Source organism: Silene latifolia, chromosome X, assembly GCF_048544455.1.
Source record: "Silene latifolia isolate original U9 population chromosome X, ASM4854445v1, whole genome shotgun sequence".
NCBI classification, from domain to species: Eukaryota; Viridiplantae; Streptophyta; class Magnoliopsida; order Caryophyllales; family Caryophyllaceae; genus Silene; species Silene latifolia.
Genome location: NC_133537.1, coordinates 50,819,730 through 50,836,111, shown reverse-complemented (window position 1 = coordinate 50,836,111; position 16,382 = coordinate 50,819,730).

Here is a 16,382-nt window from a genome sequence, read left to right as displayed (position 1 = left end):
ACACGTTCTACTAAGGCCACACTAAGTTACAACTATTTGCAAAATAATTAAATACGTAATTAAAAGGCATTCAAAACATTCAAAATATAAACAAGAACGATAAATTAAAATGCATCAACTAAAATTAAATTTATTCGTGACATAATTCCGTAATTATGTTAAATTTTTATCCAAACCACCAAAGATAATTAAAATTACATGACAAAACCGCTTTAGTCAAGTTAATTTTAATCCGAGATAATCCGTTACAATAAATCATGTTAAAGTAACTTTATTTTACGTGGGTGAACCGTTTCACTAACAAGCGAGAGCATAAAAACGTTTTATGCATTAAAAAGGCCGGAAAAAAAAACAAGGAAAATTTTTTTTTTTTTCTCTCGTATCTTGTACGTGAACAATGACAGGGGTTTTTTTTTTTTTTTTTTTTTTATAAACCGGCAGAAATGCCGAGAGCTACAAGAGGCAAAAAAAAAAAAAAAATTTCGCGGCTCAAAACGTGAGCAAAAAGGATCAAAACAAAACGGTTTGATAAAAACACAATTGTAGTTTTAATCTAATCCGTATAGAAATCACACTACAATTGTTAATCTTCAACATTTTGCAATAATTATCGGTTAGAATTGCAACATGTGAAGAACGATTGAATACTTGAGATCGAACGATCTAAACAAAATGTGTAGCACGCAAATCAATGTAAAAACAGAAAAAACAGGCCGAGACATGAGGCCACACGGTTTTCAGAAATTTTTGAGACAAAAATTTGTGCCACACGAAATTTTATGCAAACATTTTGATGCATCTTAAACATATTGAAATGAATATCGATTTCAAAACAATATGCAATCAAAATTAAAACAAAACAATCATCACCGTGTAAACTAGACACGGATCCCAACACAAAAAAAAAAAAACGCAGCAACATAAAAATTGCCGAGACAAAAAAATTGTGCCGAGTAAAAAAAAATTGCAGCCGAGACAATTTTTTTTGAACAAAATCATCGATTCAAATATCGTTTGATGAAAATCACATAGAAAAATTTGCGTGGCCTCGCTCTGATACCACTTGTAGGGTTAGATCCGTATAAAACCCTTTCTTTATAGGATTATAACGCAAAATTTATATGTAGATTATAGTCATGAAACGAAATTAACAATGAAAACGATAAAAATTATAGAAATAACCTTCGGTCCTAGTGCAAAAGGCAATGAGAGATCAAGTTAGATCTCCTCCTAATCGTTGCACCCAAGATATCCGAGTAATGCCCTTGTGCTAGAGAGAATCCCCTAATTGCCTTGCAATATCGAGGGGATTGTTTTGTGAGTTTGTGTTGGATGAGAGATCCGGGATTCAGGAGGCACAATTCCCAAAACCCTAATATTTTTTAGCAAATGAATTAGGTTAGAAGTGAAAGGAGAAAGCTCTCCTTATGGCCTCTCTAATTCGGCCAAACCGAATGGATCAAGGGGAAGTGGGCTTCCACTTCCTCTTAATTTAAACTTGTGGTCCGGTTCATAATTCGCTAAGTGTATATGACACGGTCTAATTATAAATCATTATCGGTTATCGGATATTAAAGCATCAACCAATTACACGGATTAGTTGAATTATTTAATACGTGTCCGACAAAGACAATATCGTATAATTATATTTATCCAATATACATTAATCAAATATAAATCGCTTATATTTAATTTTACGAATTAACTGGTTAATTCGCCTTAGCCCATGATATTTAATCCGTATTAAATATTATATCTCAACATCACATTTTAACTAATTATTAGTCAAATAACTCAGACTAACTGGTTAGTCAAAATTGGCATCTACATGACTGTATTTTCATACCGTCACATCACTCAAACGTATCCTATAGGTGTGACTTTTAGGGACCAGTTGATCACCGCCATCTGTATGACAATAACGTCAAACTTATCTAGCAAGCCAACCGTTATTGATAAACGTGGATCAACTGATAATGATACCAAAAGTATGCCCTTTGATCCTTTTAGAGGTTTGTAAGTCCTTGCACTAACTGTTAAGGACACCAACCCCAACATAACTAAGGCTAATTTAGTAATTACACTTTTGAGATTTGAGCAGGGAGACTCCGGTATTTTTCGAAGGAAGGGAGTCTTTCATTGAAGCTTGAAGGACGAAATTATGCTGTAAAGGAATCCGGGCGGATTAGAGTCGGGACGGCCGGATTTGGGCGGTGCAATCCGAGCGGATTCAGGAGAGGGACGCCGGATTGTTGAGGGGAATCCGAGCGGATTCCAAGGAGGGACGCTCGGATTGTACCAAGGGAATCCGAGCGGATTGGGAGCAATCCGAGCGGATTGTAGCAGGGGACGAGCGTCTTCAGCGTAAGACGCGCGGATTGCTGTACAGCTTCTTTGTTTGAGCTCGGATTGTAAAACGGACGTCAATTTCTCATCCGGACTCCTATTGGAGTGATTCAAAAGCCTAGATCGCTTATTTTTTCGACGCCGTTCCATCTAGCATATTTTCAGAGCCAAAGGAGCAACCCTTGGTTCGGTTTTTGAGCGATTTCTTCTTGTAATGCCTTCCCTCTCGTCATTCTTACTTTTAACCCTTTGATCCTTCTACATACACTTTATTCCTACATCTTTGGTCATCATTCTTGCCTCCTCTTCATACTAGTCCACCTAATCTCATCAATAAGCTTCCAAATATGCACGAAAGACGGGAATTTCCGCCTTATTATCTCCTTTTCTACAAAACATATGAAATGCGATAGAAAAGCAAATAGGAAGGTTTTGACGGATAAAATGGCCATGAAATGCTATAATAGTATGCAAAATAGGCTCAATTAGGGGACTAAATGTGCGCAAATAATGTTCACATCAAATATCCCCAAACCGAACCTTTACTCGTCCCGAGTAAAGAGGTGACTAAAACTAGACCTTTATTTAAACTAACCTAATAACATAGCCGATATGAGACAATTAGCGGGTCTCACTCCGCCCCTTCAACTCACAACAAGACAACCATGAGGTAGGATGCCTTCTTGCAAGGCAAGGTGGGGCTTGCCAAAATGGTGACACATCCAAGCATTAAAGCACACAAAATCAAGTAATGGATGCATCTACAAAAGAATAGCCACTTTCCTCATCTAAGTGGCGGAAATTATCTAAAAGGGAAGCAATTCAAGGGTACACACTCCTTCATAGATGCAATTTCTTCAAACTACTAAGCCTAGAAGGATACCAATAAATCACCTCCAAGTTGTGTCAAGCTAGGGTACCTTTGTCCTCAATCGTTAAATGCTTTTGTCAAGAGTAGACTCCCTATGGCGTTAGAAACACTGGAGGATCGCGGAATTCCCCCTCTTGCCTAGACAAGAAGAAGGGTCGTCCCCTCTCTACCATGCACAAAAATGGATACGATGGATAAAGGGATCAATAAAATTTGAGTTTCATTTGGGAGTTTGCTTTTGTTTTTGTTTTCCCCCCAATTTCTTGTGGCATATAACATTTGAGAACACTTTCTTTGTCATTTCTTTTGATTTTTGGCATTTCAACACTTGACAACTTTCTTTTCTTTGCATTTCTTTTTGAACATTTTCAAAGTCACCCCATATGTAGGGAGGGTGCCTTATTTTTGAAGCTTTAGGAGTCTATTTTTGCTCCTCTTTTCTTTTGATGCATTTTGCAAACTTTCTTTCACTTTTCATTTCATTGAACTCAAATTGATTTCTTTTTGTGCCCATTCCCTTTGATGACAAAATGTGGTAGAACATGGATAATGGATGGATGGATGCATGGTTTCAAGGGTCACCTTGGAATAAACGGTAGCCAAGGAGTTATCACACCACAAGGTACTCTTGACTAGGCCTTAATCCATGGGTCAAAGGATACTAGCATGACACATCCTAGGGTGTTTTACAAGTATTCTAACAAGCAAAGTCTTAAGAAGAAAAAGCATCTACTAGGGCCTATATACACTTGTCAAGCTTCCCAAGTAGACGGTTTCGCAAAAATTTTTTCTAACCATGCAAAACTACATGTCATGATGCAACTAACATTTATACATCCTAATGCAAATGATTCTACCAACTAATATGCCAAATAAACTAAATGCATGTCCTGAATTCACATTGTTATACCGCATCAATCAAAATAAAGCCACATAGTCATTAACATAAAGAAGAAAAAGGAGATTGGAAAGATCATACCATGCGGTCTTCAATATGCTCATGTCTCGGATGTGGCGTAGTCGATCAATGTGGACAAGGATAAAACAAACACAATATATACAAGACTACACTACAAAGGAAATGAACATGTTTTTGAATTTTTGAATTTTTCAAATTTTTATGGTTTTTGTTTTAATGAAATTAAAAGACATATTTTTGTGATTTTTCGAAATTTTTCAATTTTTATGCATTTTTGGAATATAAATTCCCATCCCCCACTTTATTTTGGACATTGTCCTCAATGTACATGTAGGAGTAGGAATGAAAAAGAAATACATGTTTTTGGACTTTTGATTTTTTTTTTTTTTTTTTTTTTTTTATTTTTTTGAAATAAAGTACAAATGCCATGATATGATATGAATGCATGCTCTAACTAAATGCAATTCTATATGACATATATAACAAATGAATGCAATCTAAGCTATCCTATATGATGCATGATTTAAACTATGGTCACTTATGATCAAACTCCCCAAACCGATTTAAACACTATTTCTAGTGTAGAAATGAATAGTTTTGGCCATTAGTGACTATGCATGAATTCTAGTCTATATGCATGAATCATGTGAGGTATATTACAATGCAACTATACTATATGGACTAGCTAATGTAAATGCAATATGAAATATAATACAAATGCAAGCTAAATGTATATGTACATAACTAAATGCAAGTGGAAATGTAATGCAAAGTGAAAGGAAAGGGTATCTTACAAATGGTGGTTTGAGGTAGGACTCCACCAAACTAGTTCAAATTGTAGAAATTCTTGTCCATAGAGCTCAAGGCTCTCAATAGAAGATCAAAAGCTTGTGAACAAGCTCCAAATAAGCATAAGTATGGGTTGCTCCATTTGAACATGAAATTCGGCCAAGGAAGTTTGTCATATATCTTTTCTTTCATCTTGTCCTTGGCACTAGAGCTTTCCCAATGCTTCAAAGTAATAAGCCCATGATTCTTGTCAACACTAGGTATGAAGTATGGTTCATGTCCATCCGAAGACTTCCATTTACCACCTTCCTCTTCAATTTTGGTGACGATGATAGCATTTTGATTATTCAATCCTTCCAAGGTAGAAGGAGAATTTTCATAACATTGATGATCGAGCTCCTTAGAAGTTGGCATTGTGGATGCCAAATTTCCACAAGTAGCTTCACGTGCAAGTTTCTCTTTTAGCTTTGCTACCAAGTAGCTCTTGTATGATGCCTTGACCTTTTGAAGAAGGTCCACCATATCCTCTTCAATAATCATTGGCTCCATGGTAGGTGTCAAGTAGTCTTCATGGGAGATAGGGAAAGGACATTCACCTTCATGATAGGATATCTCAAATGTCTCAAGGATAGGCTCCTCAAGCAAGGTGATATTACAAGTCCATCCCTTAGGCTCGTCATTATCGCTATCTCCATAAGAATCATAAATGGGGGCTTCACTCTTCTTCACCAACTCTTTCTCCAACACCTCAACATCTACTTCAAATGACATACCCTCATACTCACAAAGGCTAAGAGTATTTGGCTTACTCAACCTCATGTCTTCATCATCAAATACCACACTTTCATACTCACAAGAGCCCAAAGAGGTTGGCTCTTCCCACTTCTCATCAAAGGTAACTCCTTCAAACTCACATTCATGGTCAATGTCCAAGGAGTGGTGAAGGGTGGTTTTTTGGGATTCTTTCACTTGGGCAATTTGAATCTCCAACTCCTCATATTGGGCAACAATGCCTTGAAAAACATTGTCCCTCTTTTGGCTCTCCTCTAGCATTTGTTTTATGAAGTTTTGTTGATCTCCCATCATTTGGAGAATCACATTTTCAATGGGTTCATCTTCTTGTTGTGGGTAGGTGTGCAAGTGGTTGTATTGTGGCATTCGGAATTCATTGTGAAATGGGTATTGGGTGGGTGGTTGTTGTTGATATTGGGTGTGGTGATTTTGGTGGGAAAAATTGGGGTAGTGGTTAGGATTTTCGTTGTACAAATAATAAGGTAGGTTTGTGTTGACTTGCTCCTCAAACTCCCCATACCCATAGTCATACTCAAAATATCCACCACATACTCCATAAGTTAAGTCTTGAGTCATCATAGCTAAGACAAGGAAACAACTACAAGCATGGAAACTACACAAAAACGGTAAGAACAATCCTTGAGGAACAAGTTCCTCAAGGTGAAAGCACAATTAAAATAGACAAACAAGTAAGAATTTAATCACATAGCACCATCCCCGGCAACGGCGCCATTTTGATGTGGAATGCGATGTCGTCGGGTCACATCCAATCAAACACATTTATAATACTCAACAAACTACTAGTTAGCGGTAAGTCGAGGTCGATCCATGGGACGGTGTGCTTTGGGTTCTAAGTCTATCTATCTCAATTTATGCTAGTGTCACAATTTGGTTAGGTTTGTAGTTGTGTCTAAACTAATGCAAGCAATATAATAAAACAAACAATAAAAGAAAGGATGTAAACAAATGGTTAAAAGTGCTAGGATATCATGGGTTCATAGGGGATTCATGGTGTTGATCATACAAACATGTTTACAAGGTTGCAAGCGATTAATGTTGTGGAGGAACCGAGTTGGGTTATATCTTACGGTTCTTAGGAAGGGTTGGGTCCCGGAGCCGAATCGATTAGATTGTACAACACCTACAAGTCGACTTACCTTCCTCCTAATCAACTTCTATGCATGGTCTAACAAGACTCGAGTTGGTTTATATCTTACAAGTCAAGTTGAGTAGATAAGAGATGGTTGTAAATGCAAGGATTCATAGGCTTAGCATTTCATCAAACATAACATGTGCATAAAGTTGACATCACAACAAGCAAGCAATTTAATCATGTGAACATATTAGATTAAGCATGAATCAATCCCATGTTGGTTTCCCCTAATTACCCACTAATCCTAGCAAGAGACTACTCACTCATTATCATGGGAAACATGTCATTAATGGTGTCAATCATCACAACAAGTATAAACATGATAATAGAATGAAGAAATGAACAATAAAGATTAAAGAGTAAAGGAATTATACCAACTTAAGATGATCCAAATAATAATGCAAAGAATAATAGAAGAACTTGATGATTGATGGAAGGTTGTCAATCTCCCAATAATAACCCAATAATCTTCAATTACCCAATAATAAACTTGAATAATAAACTTGAACAATAATTAAAGAGAGATTAATGTGTAATTTGTGGAAAGATTAAAGAGTAATCTATTCTAATCTACTCCTAATCTAATCTAAAGAAGGATTTTCTACTCTAAAAACTTGTGTCAAAGGATTATTACAAATGGGGTATTTATAGTGGAAATTAGGGAGGATGCATTTAGGGTTAACTAAGGCTAATTTAGTAATTACACTTTTGAGATTTGAGCAGGGAGACTCCGGTATTTTTCGAAGGAAGGGAGTCTTTCATTGAAGCTTGAAGGACGAAATTATGCTGTAAAGGAATCCGGGCGGATTAGAGTCGGGACGGCCGGATTTGGGCGGTGCAATCCGAGCGGATTCAGGAGAGGGACGCTCGGATTGTTGAGGGGGAATCCGAGCGGATTCCAAGGAGGGACGCTCGGATTGTACCAAGGGAATCCGAGCGGATTGGGAGCAATCCGAGCGGATTGTAGCAGGGGACGAGCGTCTTCAGCGTAAGACGCGCGGATTGCTGTACAGCTTCTTTGTTTGAGCTCGGATTGTAAAACGGACGTCAATTTCTCATCCGGACTCCTATTGGAGTGATTCAAAAGCCTAGATCGCTTATTTTTTCGACGCCGTTCCATCTAGCTTATTTTCAGAGCCAAAGGAGCAACCCTTGGTTCGGTTTTTGAGCGATTTCTTCTTGTAATGCCTTCCCTCTCGTCATTCTTACTTTTAACCCTTTGATCCTTCTACATACACTTTATTCCTACATCTTTGGTCATCATTCTTGCCTCCTCTTCATACTAGTCCATCTAATCTCATCAATAAGCTTCCAAATATGCACGAAAGACGGGAATTTCCGCCTTATTATCTCCTTTTCTACAAAACATATGAAATGCGATAGAAAAGCAAATAGGAAGGTTTTGACGGATAAAATGGCCATGAAATGCTATAATAGTATGCAAAATAGGCTCAATTAGGGGACTAAATGTGCGCAAATAATGTTCACATCAGGTAGCTAGCTCAAACTTGGAAGTTCAACAACAACAACCTCCCTTGGAAGCAACAACATCAACAACTCCGGAAATTGCTCAACTATCAAACTATCCGGAGGTAATTTTCATTTCTAACTCCCATATGGATACATTTGCCAAGTATGCTAGAAAATCCTTTCTATCCACCAAATTCATATGTGAAGATGCCTTGAACAAATTGGGTGTCCTTGAACAAATGAAAGCCTTCTTTGAAGCCATGGGGTTGGAAAAATTGTTTGCTACAAGAGAATTGATATACCCCTCCCTTACCTTAGAATTCTTGAGTTCTTTGAAAGTTACTAAGGTAGAGACTAGAGAAAACATCGAGTTCCGCCTTGATAATGTGAGTAGGCGCATCACCTTTGATGAATTGGGTAAAGCATTGGGTCTTAGTGATTCACCTAGCTATTACAAGAATCCCGAAAAGTATGACCCCGCTCCTCTTTGGGAGGCGATTTCCGGGAGGAAATTTGAGAACTATCATGCTAGTCACGCTCTATTAGTCCACCATCCGGGCATTAGAGTGTGGCACAAGTTCATCGGGAATACTATCATTGCAAGAAAAGACACTAACCACTTTACCAAGCTCGATTGTGTTCTTCTTGAGTCGGCCTTAAATATTGGAAGGGAATTCACCAAGCCTTACAATTCTCTAAGGCTTTTGGTGGAAATATGGCTAAATGTTGATTGTGGAAAGCAAGGCACCACTGTTATTGTAAATGGAGGTCTAGTCACTCTTTTGGCTAAGTACTTTGATCCGAATTTCAACAAGGATAGCAAGTATGTGGCAAAAAAGGGGAGTCATCTCATTGACATGGATGCCATGATTAACAAGTACAAGTGGGTCACTCATAGCCCTCTTGACACCAAATATGGATGGCTCACCAATGAGGCTAGATCTTTTACTTTGCCTTCTAAGATATGCCATTTGAGTGTCCATCGGACCAACTACCTTCTTCCCCTCTCAAAAGAAGCCGAATACATCATCCGTCAACAAAGGGGTGAAATTGAAATGCCCTCCTCCTCCATTGTCACACCACCATATCCTTTCAAGTATCAAGAGTTCAAACCCGAAGGTGTTAAAGCAAGCAATGACTACATGACTCTACTTATGCAAGAGATGCACAAACAAGCTTTTAAGGATCGGGAAGATGCATACTTAGACCAATATCCACACCTCCTTCATTAAGCTAGGCAAGGACTAATTTATCCTTCATGTCCTTTGCCTAGTTGGGCGGATAGGGAAGTCTTCTTTCCAAGTGCATCTAGGGGTGAGATTCCGGGTGATGATGAGGTTGTCGGTGATGAGGTTTTTGATGATAGCATTGAGGAAGAGGCTGATGAAGAACAAGAAGAAGAAGGTGATGAAGGAAGTGAGCAAGGAAGTGAAGAGGGAAGTGGTGATGAGTCCACTTCTATTGAGGAATATGATGACAATGATGATATGGTGGAAGACTAGCAAGCTTTGGAGGCTCTTACCTTCTTGAGGTTTGTCTACTTCTTTCTTTGTTTTATTTATTTATCTTGATCATGGTTGGAGAGTCCTAGCAACATAGAGGACTAACACCTCGGCCCCATTGAGGTGTTCTTATTTCATTGTTCCCACTTTTGAAAATCCAAAATGACAATTTAGTTTCATGCATTGCATCTTGTATGCATGAACTACCCCAACTTTAGGACATTACAAATAATGTCTATCTCGGTTTGGGGAAGTACATGCATACGCAACGGGAGGTAATCTAAATTACGCTCTCCGTCATAAACAAAAACCCATGCATCATGTAGTGTAGATTAGTGTAGCTTGCATTTAGTGTAGAATTCATGCATCATGCTTGCATGATTTCCCATCATTTTGGTCATTGAGGACAATGCCCATATTAGTGTGGGGATGGAGAATTCTAACTTAACTTTTATTCAAAAATCAAAAAAAATCAAAAAATTTCGAAAAACCATAAAAAATTGAAAAAAATTGAAAAACCAAAAACAAGTTCATTTCCTTTGTAGTGTAGTCTTGTATATATTGTTGTATATATTGTGTTTGTTTTATCCTTGTTCACATTGATCGACTACGCCACATCCGAGACATGAGGATATTGAAGACCGCATGGTATGATCTTTCCAATCTCCTTTTTCCTCTTTCTGTTAATGACTATGTGGCTTTGTTTTGATTGATGCGGTATAACAATGTGAACTTAGGACTTGCATTTAGTTTATATGTCATATTAGTTGGTAGGATCATTTGCATTAGGATATTTATATGGTAGTTGCATCATGGCATGTAGTTTGCATGTTAGAAAATTTTGCGAAACCGTCTACTTGGGAAGTTTGACAAGTGTATATAGGCCCTAGTAGATGCTTTTTCTTCTTAAGACTTTGCTTGTTAGAATACTTGTAAAACACCCTAGGATGTGTCATGCTAGTATCCTTTGACCCATGGATTAAGTCCTAGTCAAGAGTACCTTGTGGTGTGATAACTCCTTGGCTACCGTTTATTCCAAGGTGACCCTTGAAACCATGCATGCATCCATCATCCATGTTCTACCACATTTTTGTCATCAAAGGGAATGGGCACAAAAAGAAATCAATTTGAGTTCAATGAAATGAAAAGTGAAAGAAAGTTTGCAAAAAAAATGCATCAAATGAAAAGAGGAGCAAAAATAGAACTCCTAAAGCTTCAAATATAAGGCACCCTCACTACATATGGGGTGACTTTGAAAATGTTCAAAAATAAAATGCAAAACGTTGAAAGTTGTCAAGTGTTGAAATGCCAAAAATCAAAAAGAAATGGCAAGAAAGTGTTCTCAAATGTCATATGCCACAAGAAATTGGGGGGGGGGGGGGGGGAAACAAAAACAAAAGCAAACTCCCAAAGTGAAACTCAAATATCTATCGATCCCTTTATCCATCGTATCCATTTTTGTGCATGGTAGAGAGGGGACGACCCTTTCTTCTTGTCTAGGCAAGAGGGGGAATTCCGCGATCCTCCAGTGTTTCTAACACCATAGGGAGTCTACTCTTGACGAAAGCATTTAACGATTGAGGACAAAGATACCCTAGCTTCACACAACTTGGAGGTGATTTATTGGTATCCTTCTAGGCTTAGTAGTTTGAAGAAATTGCATCAATGAAGGAATTTGTACCCTTGAATTGCTTCCCTTGTAGATAATTTCCGCCACTTAGATGAGGAAAGTGGCTATTCTTTTGTAGATGCATCCATTACTTGATTTTGTGTTCTTAATGTTTGGATGTGTCGCCATTTTGGCAAGACTCACCTTGCCTTGAAAGAAGGCATCCTACCTCATGGTTGTCTTGTTGTGAGTTGAAGGGGCGGAGTGAGACCCGCTAATTGTCTCATATCGGTTTTGTTATTAGATTAGTTTAAATAATGGTCCTAGTCTTTGTCACCTCTTTACTCGGGATGAGCAAAGGTTCGGTTTGGGGATATTTGATGTGACCATAATTAGAGCATATTTAGTCCCCGAATTAGCCTTGTTCCCATGCTTTTTAGTGCATATTTGGGTCATTTATTGTTTTTAGTTCTTTGTTTTGCATATTCTTTGAGGTTTTGTGTCCTTGGTAGGAAAGGAGTGCAAACCTTGCATTTTCATGGCAAAATGAGGCTAAATTGATTGAATTCAATGACCAAGCATCAAAGAGATACAAGATTAGAAGGCCTTTGTACATACTATAGTAGATAGGCAATAATGAGAAAAGATCCTTGCATCCCCGAGGAAATCCTCAAGGATTTTATGAAGAAAAAGGAAGAAAAGAAGAAGGAAGGAAACTGCCTGACAATCCGTGCGGATTGCCTAGAAGACGCCCGTCTTCACCCCACAATCTATTCGTCTTCCTCCACAAGACGCCCGGGCAAAAGCTCCAGAAGACGCCCGTCTTCACCCCCTGGACGCCCGGACAGAAGCTGCCAAATCCGCCCGTCCCATGCTAAAGACGCCCGGATTCCCAGACAGTCCCATTTCGTCTTCTTCAAGCTTCAAGGAAGGATGCACATCTTTTTCTAGAGACCGGAGTCTCCCTAGAGACCGGAGTCTCCCTAAAGAGACCGACGATTCCTCAACCAGGGACTTAATCGTCATTTAAGCCCTTAGTTAACCCTAATTCATGCACCTAATCCCCACATAAATACCCATTAGTCTAATTAGAAGAGCATGTTCTTCTTAGCAATCTTTAGTGTAGTTAATATCAATCAAATCTCTCTTTAATCTTGTAATCAACATTTAATCAAGTTTTAATACAAGTTTTATTTCCTTAATCTCTCTCTTGTTCATCCTTTATTTTGGGTAATTGAAGATTATTTGTGTTATTATTGGGAGATTGACAACCTCCCAATCAAGCATTCAAGTACTTCTTTTATTCTTTGCTTTATTATTGGAATCATTAGTAGGTATAATTCTCTTAATCCCTCTTTAATTATTGTTAATCACTTTCATTTATTCATCATGTTTCACTTTGTTGGTATGATTGACAACCTTGCTAGCATGTTCAACATGATAATGAGTGAGTAGTTTCCTTAGCTAGGGTTAATGGGTAATTAGGAGAAACCAACATGGGGGATGATTCATGCTTAAATTAATATGCTTTCATAGTTTATTTGCTTGCTTGTTGTGATCTCAACTTATGCACATGTTATGTTTGATGAAATGTGAGCCTATGAATCCTTGCATTTTTTACCCATCGCCTATCTTTTCAATGAGACTTGTAAGACATAAACCAACTCGAGTCTCATTAGACCATGCATATTTTTGAGTAGGGAAAATTAAGTCGACTTGTAGGTGTTGTACAATCTAATCGATTCGGCTCCGGGACCCAAACTTTCCTAGGATTGTAAGATATAAATCAACTCGATACATCACAATAATAATTGCTTGCTTATAACTTGAGAATATGTTTGTATGCTCAATTCCCATGAATCCCCTATGACCCCATGACACCCTAGTGCCTTTTATCAATTGTCTACATCCCTTTTAATTCATCTTGTTTGTTTACTTTCATTGCTATTTATTTTAGTGATCTTCTACATCAAACCCCAATTGTGACACCCTTAGACACCACTAGTTGCAATAGAAATCTCATCTCAATTCCCGTCCCTTGGGATCCGACCTTTACTTGCCTCTTTACTAATTGTAGAGTTGTTTGTGAAGTTATAAATTGTGTTTTGGTCTAGGTGCTCCTAACGATAAGTACTGAAAAACTAAACCCTCCATCGTGAGTCTGACCAATGACCTAAGGGGATCAACTGATCACCACCGTCGCACGACAGTAATGTCAAACTCTAGTCAGCCAATCATTACCGATATGTGTGGACCAGTTGACTGTAAAATATTACTTCCCACATGTATTCTTAAAATGAGACTTAAACATGTGATCATCATGATCGACAGTTGTGATCGCATTATTGTCGGAGGACACATATTCCAACAGTATAAGATTGAGACTCAAAATTATGTAGAATTCCTTATCGAAAACAAGACTAGAACGATGCTTAAAGGTGAATTTGGTGAAGTGTTTGGGCTTAAGAGGTACGACCGGTTCACAAAGAAACCGTTGCAATTTGATGCCGAACCAATTTGGCTAGCTATCTCCTGTCGTAAGTTCACTACTTTCAAAGAGTGTCATGCCTTGTACATTCATCATCCGGGTATAAGGTATTGGCACAAGTTCGTGGCAAACACTTTGATTGCTAGGAAAGAAACTAATCACTTGACGGAATTAGACTTTGTTTACCTTGAGTCTTTCTTGAATGTTGGTGGGAAACTCAAGAGTGAGTATAATGTTCTCCAACTATTGATCAAAAGATGGTTGGATATTGAGAATGGGAAAGATGGTGCAGCTTTCATTGTTAATGGAGGCTTGGTGACGAGGTTGTCAAAACATTTTAACCTGGATTTCAACAAAGATAACACTTATAAATCGGTTAAAGGGAGCCACCTTCTTGACATGAGCAACATGATTCGTATGTTTCAATAGGTCAAGCATGATAACTTGGACCATACCTATGAGTGGCTCATCAAGGATGCCAAGTCCATTGTTTTACCAAGCAATATTTGTCGCATCTCCACCCACCAGACCAACTACCTCATCCCCGTTACCGAGCAAGCCGAGACCATCATCAAACAACAACAAAGTCCAAGAGAAGAGCCCTCCTCCTCCATTGTTACACCACCTTATCCCTTTGCCTACCAAGAGTTTAAAGCTAATGATACTATGGCGGGCAATGACTACTTGACCCAACTAATGCAACATATGCATAAAGAAGCTTACAATGATCGGATGAATGCCTATTACGCCCAATATCCACCCCTCTACCATCTTGCTAGGCAAGGACTCCTTGATCCTTCGAGTTCTTTACCGGATTGGGTGGATAAGAAAGTGTTCTTTCCTAATGCTTCTCAAGATGAAGAAAGGGATACAAGGAGAGAGGAGGAAGTTGATGATGAGAGCGGGGAAGATAGTGGGTCTTGCCAAGATGATGAGGAAGAAGAGCAAAGTTCAAGTGAAGGAGATGATGGTGAAACCTCTGGTTCCATGGAGGTAGATGATGATGATATCACGATGAGTGATAATTGATGGTTGACAAAGCTTGCAAGAGGGCACTACAATGTGGGGTTGATCACTTATGCTAGTACCAACCTATTCCATTGTAAGTCTCCTACCCCTCTGTTTGCTTTGTTTTTATCTCATGTTTCCATAACTTATATAGTTTCTAACTTGCATCACTTTGAGAGTCATTTCGGGCTCTTGGTAGTTTTAAGTTTGGAGTCCGAGCACCACTCAAAGGACTCCCACCTCGGTCCTATTGAGGTGTTTATCTTTTTGCTCCCACTAAAAGAATCCAAAATGACAATCTTCATTCATGCATTGCATTTTATGGCTTGTGAATGAACTTCCCTTTAGTTTTGCACTAGCAATAGTGTTTTGTCCGGTTTGGGGAAGTTCAATCATAAGGAATGCGAGTTAATTCAAATTAGCTCTCCGAACAATAGAAAGCATGCATCATGTAGTGTAGTTTAGTTTGCATAACTTGTATATATTTATCATATGTACATATCTCACGTATAGTTTGCATCTAGTATAGAATCATGCATCATTCATTTCATTTCATTTGTGCAATTCCTTATTGTTTTGTCCATTGAGGACAACGTCCATTCTAAGTATGGAGATGGGGAATTCTAACACCTTCTAACTCAAAAATTTAAAAATGATAAAAATTTAAAAATTTCCAAAAACCCATAAACATGTTCTTCCTTTTGTAGTGTAGAAATGTATATTTTGTATATATTTGTTTGTTTGTGTTCACTCCTATTACATTGGACCGACTACGCCACATCTGAGGCATGAGGAATATGAAGACCGCATGGTATGATCTTTCTAAATCTCCTTTTTCCTCTCTATATTAATGACAATGTGGCTTCTTTTTGTTTGATGCGGTACAAACCAATGTGATTATAGGAGTTGTATTTAGATTATATGGCATACTAGTGATAGTAGCATTTTCATTAGGTTGTATATATGTTAGTTGCATCATAGCATGTAGTTGCATTTTAGGAAAAAATTTGTGAAAATGTCTAGTTGGGAAGCTTGGCAAGTGTATATAGGCTCTTGTAGATAATTTCTCTCCTTGAGACTTTGTTTGCTAGAATACATTCAAAACACCTTAGGATGTGTCATACTAGTATCTTTTGACCCATGAACTAAGGCCTAGTCAAGAGTACCTTGTGGTGTGATGACTCCTTGGCTACCGTTTATTCCAAGGTGACCCTTGGTGCCATGCGACCGTTCTTTCATCTCTATCATCATGTTTTACCAAATACAAAGGGAATGGGCACAATAAATCTCCAAATTGAGTTCAAATACCAAAATGAAAATCAAAAAAATTTGCACAAAAATTGCATCAATGAAAAGAGGAGCAAAAATAGACTTCTATGCTTCAATAAAAGTGCCCTTGCTACAAAATGGGGTTATTTTGAAAATGCTCAAAAAT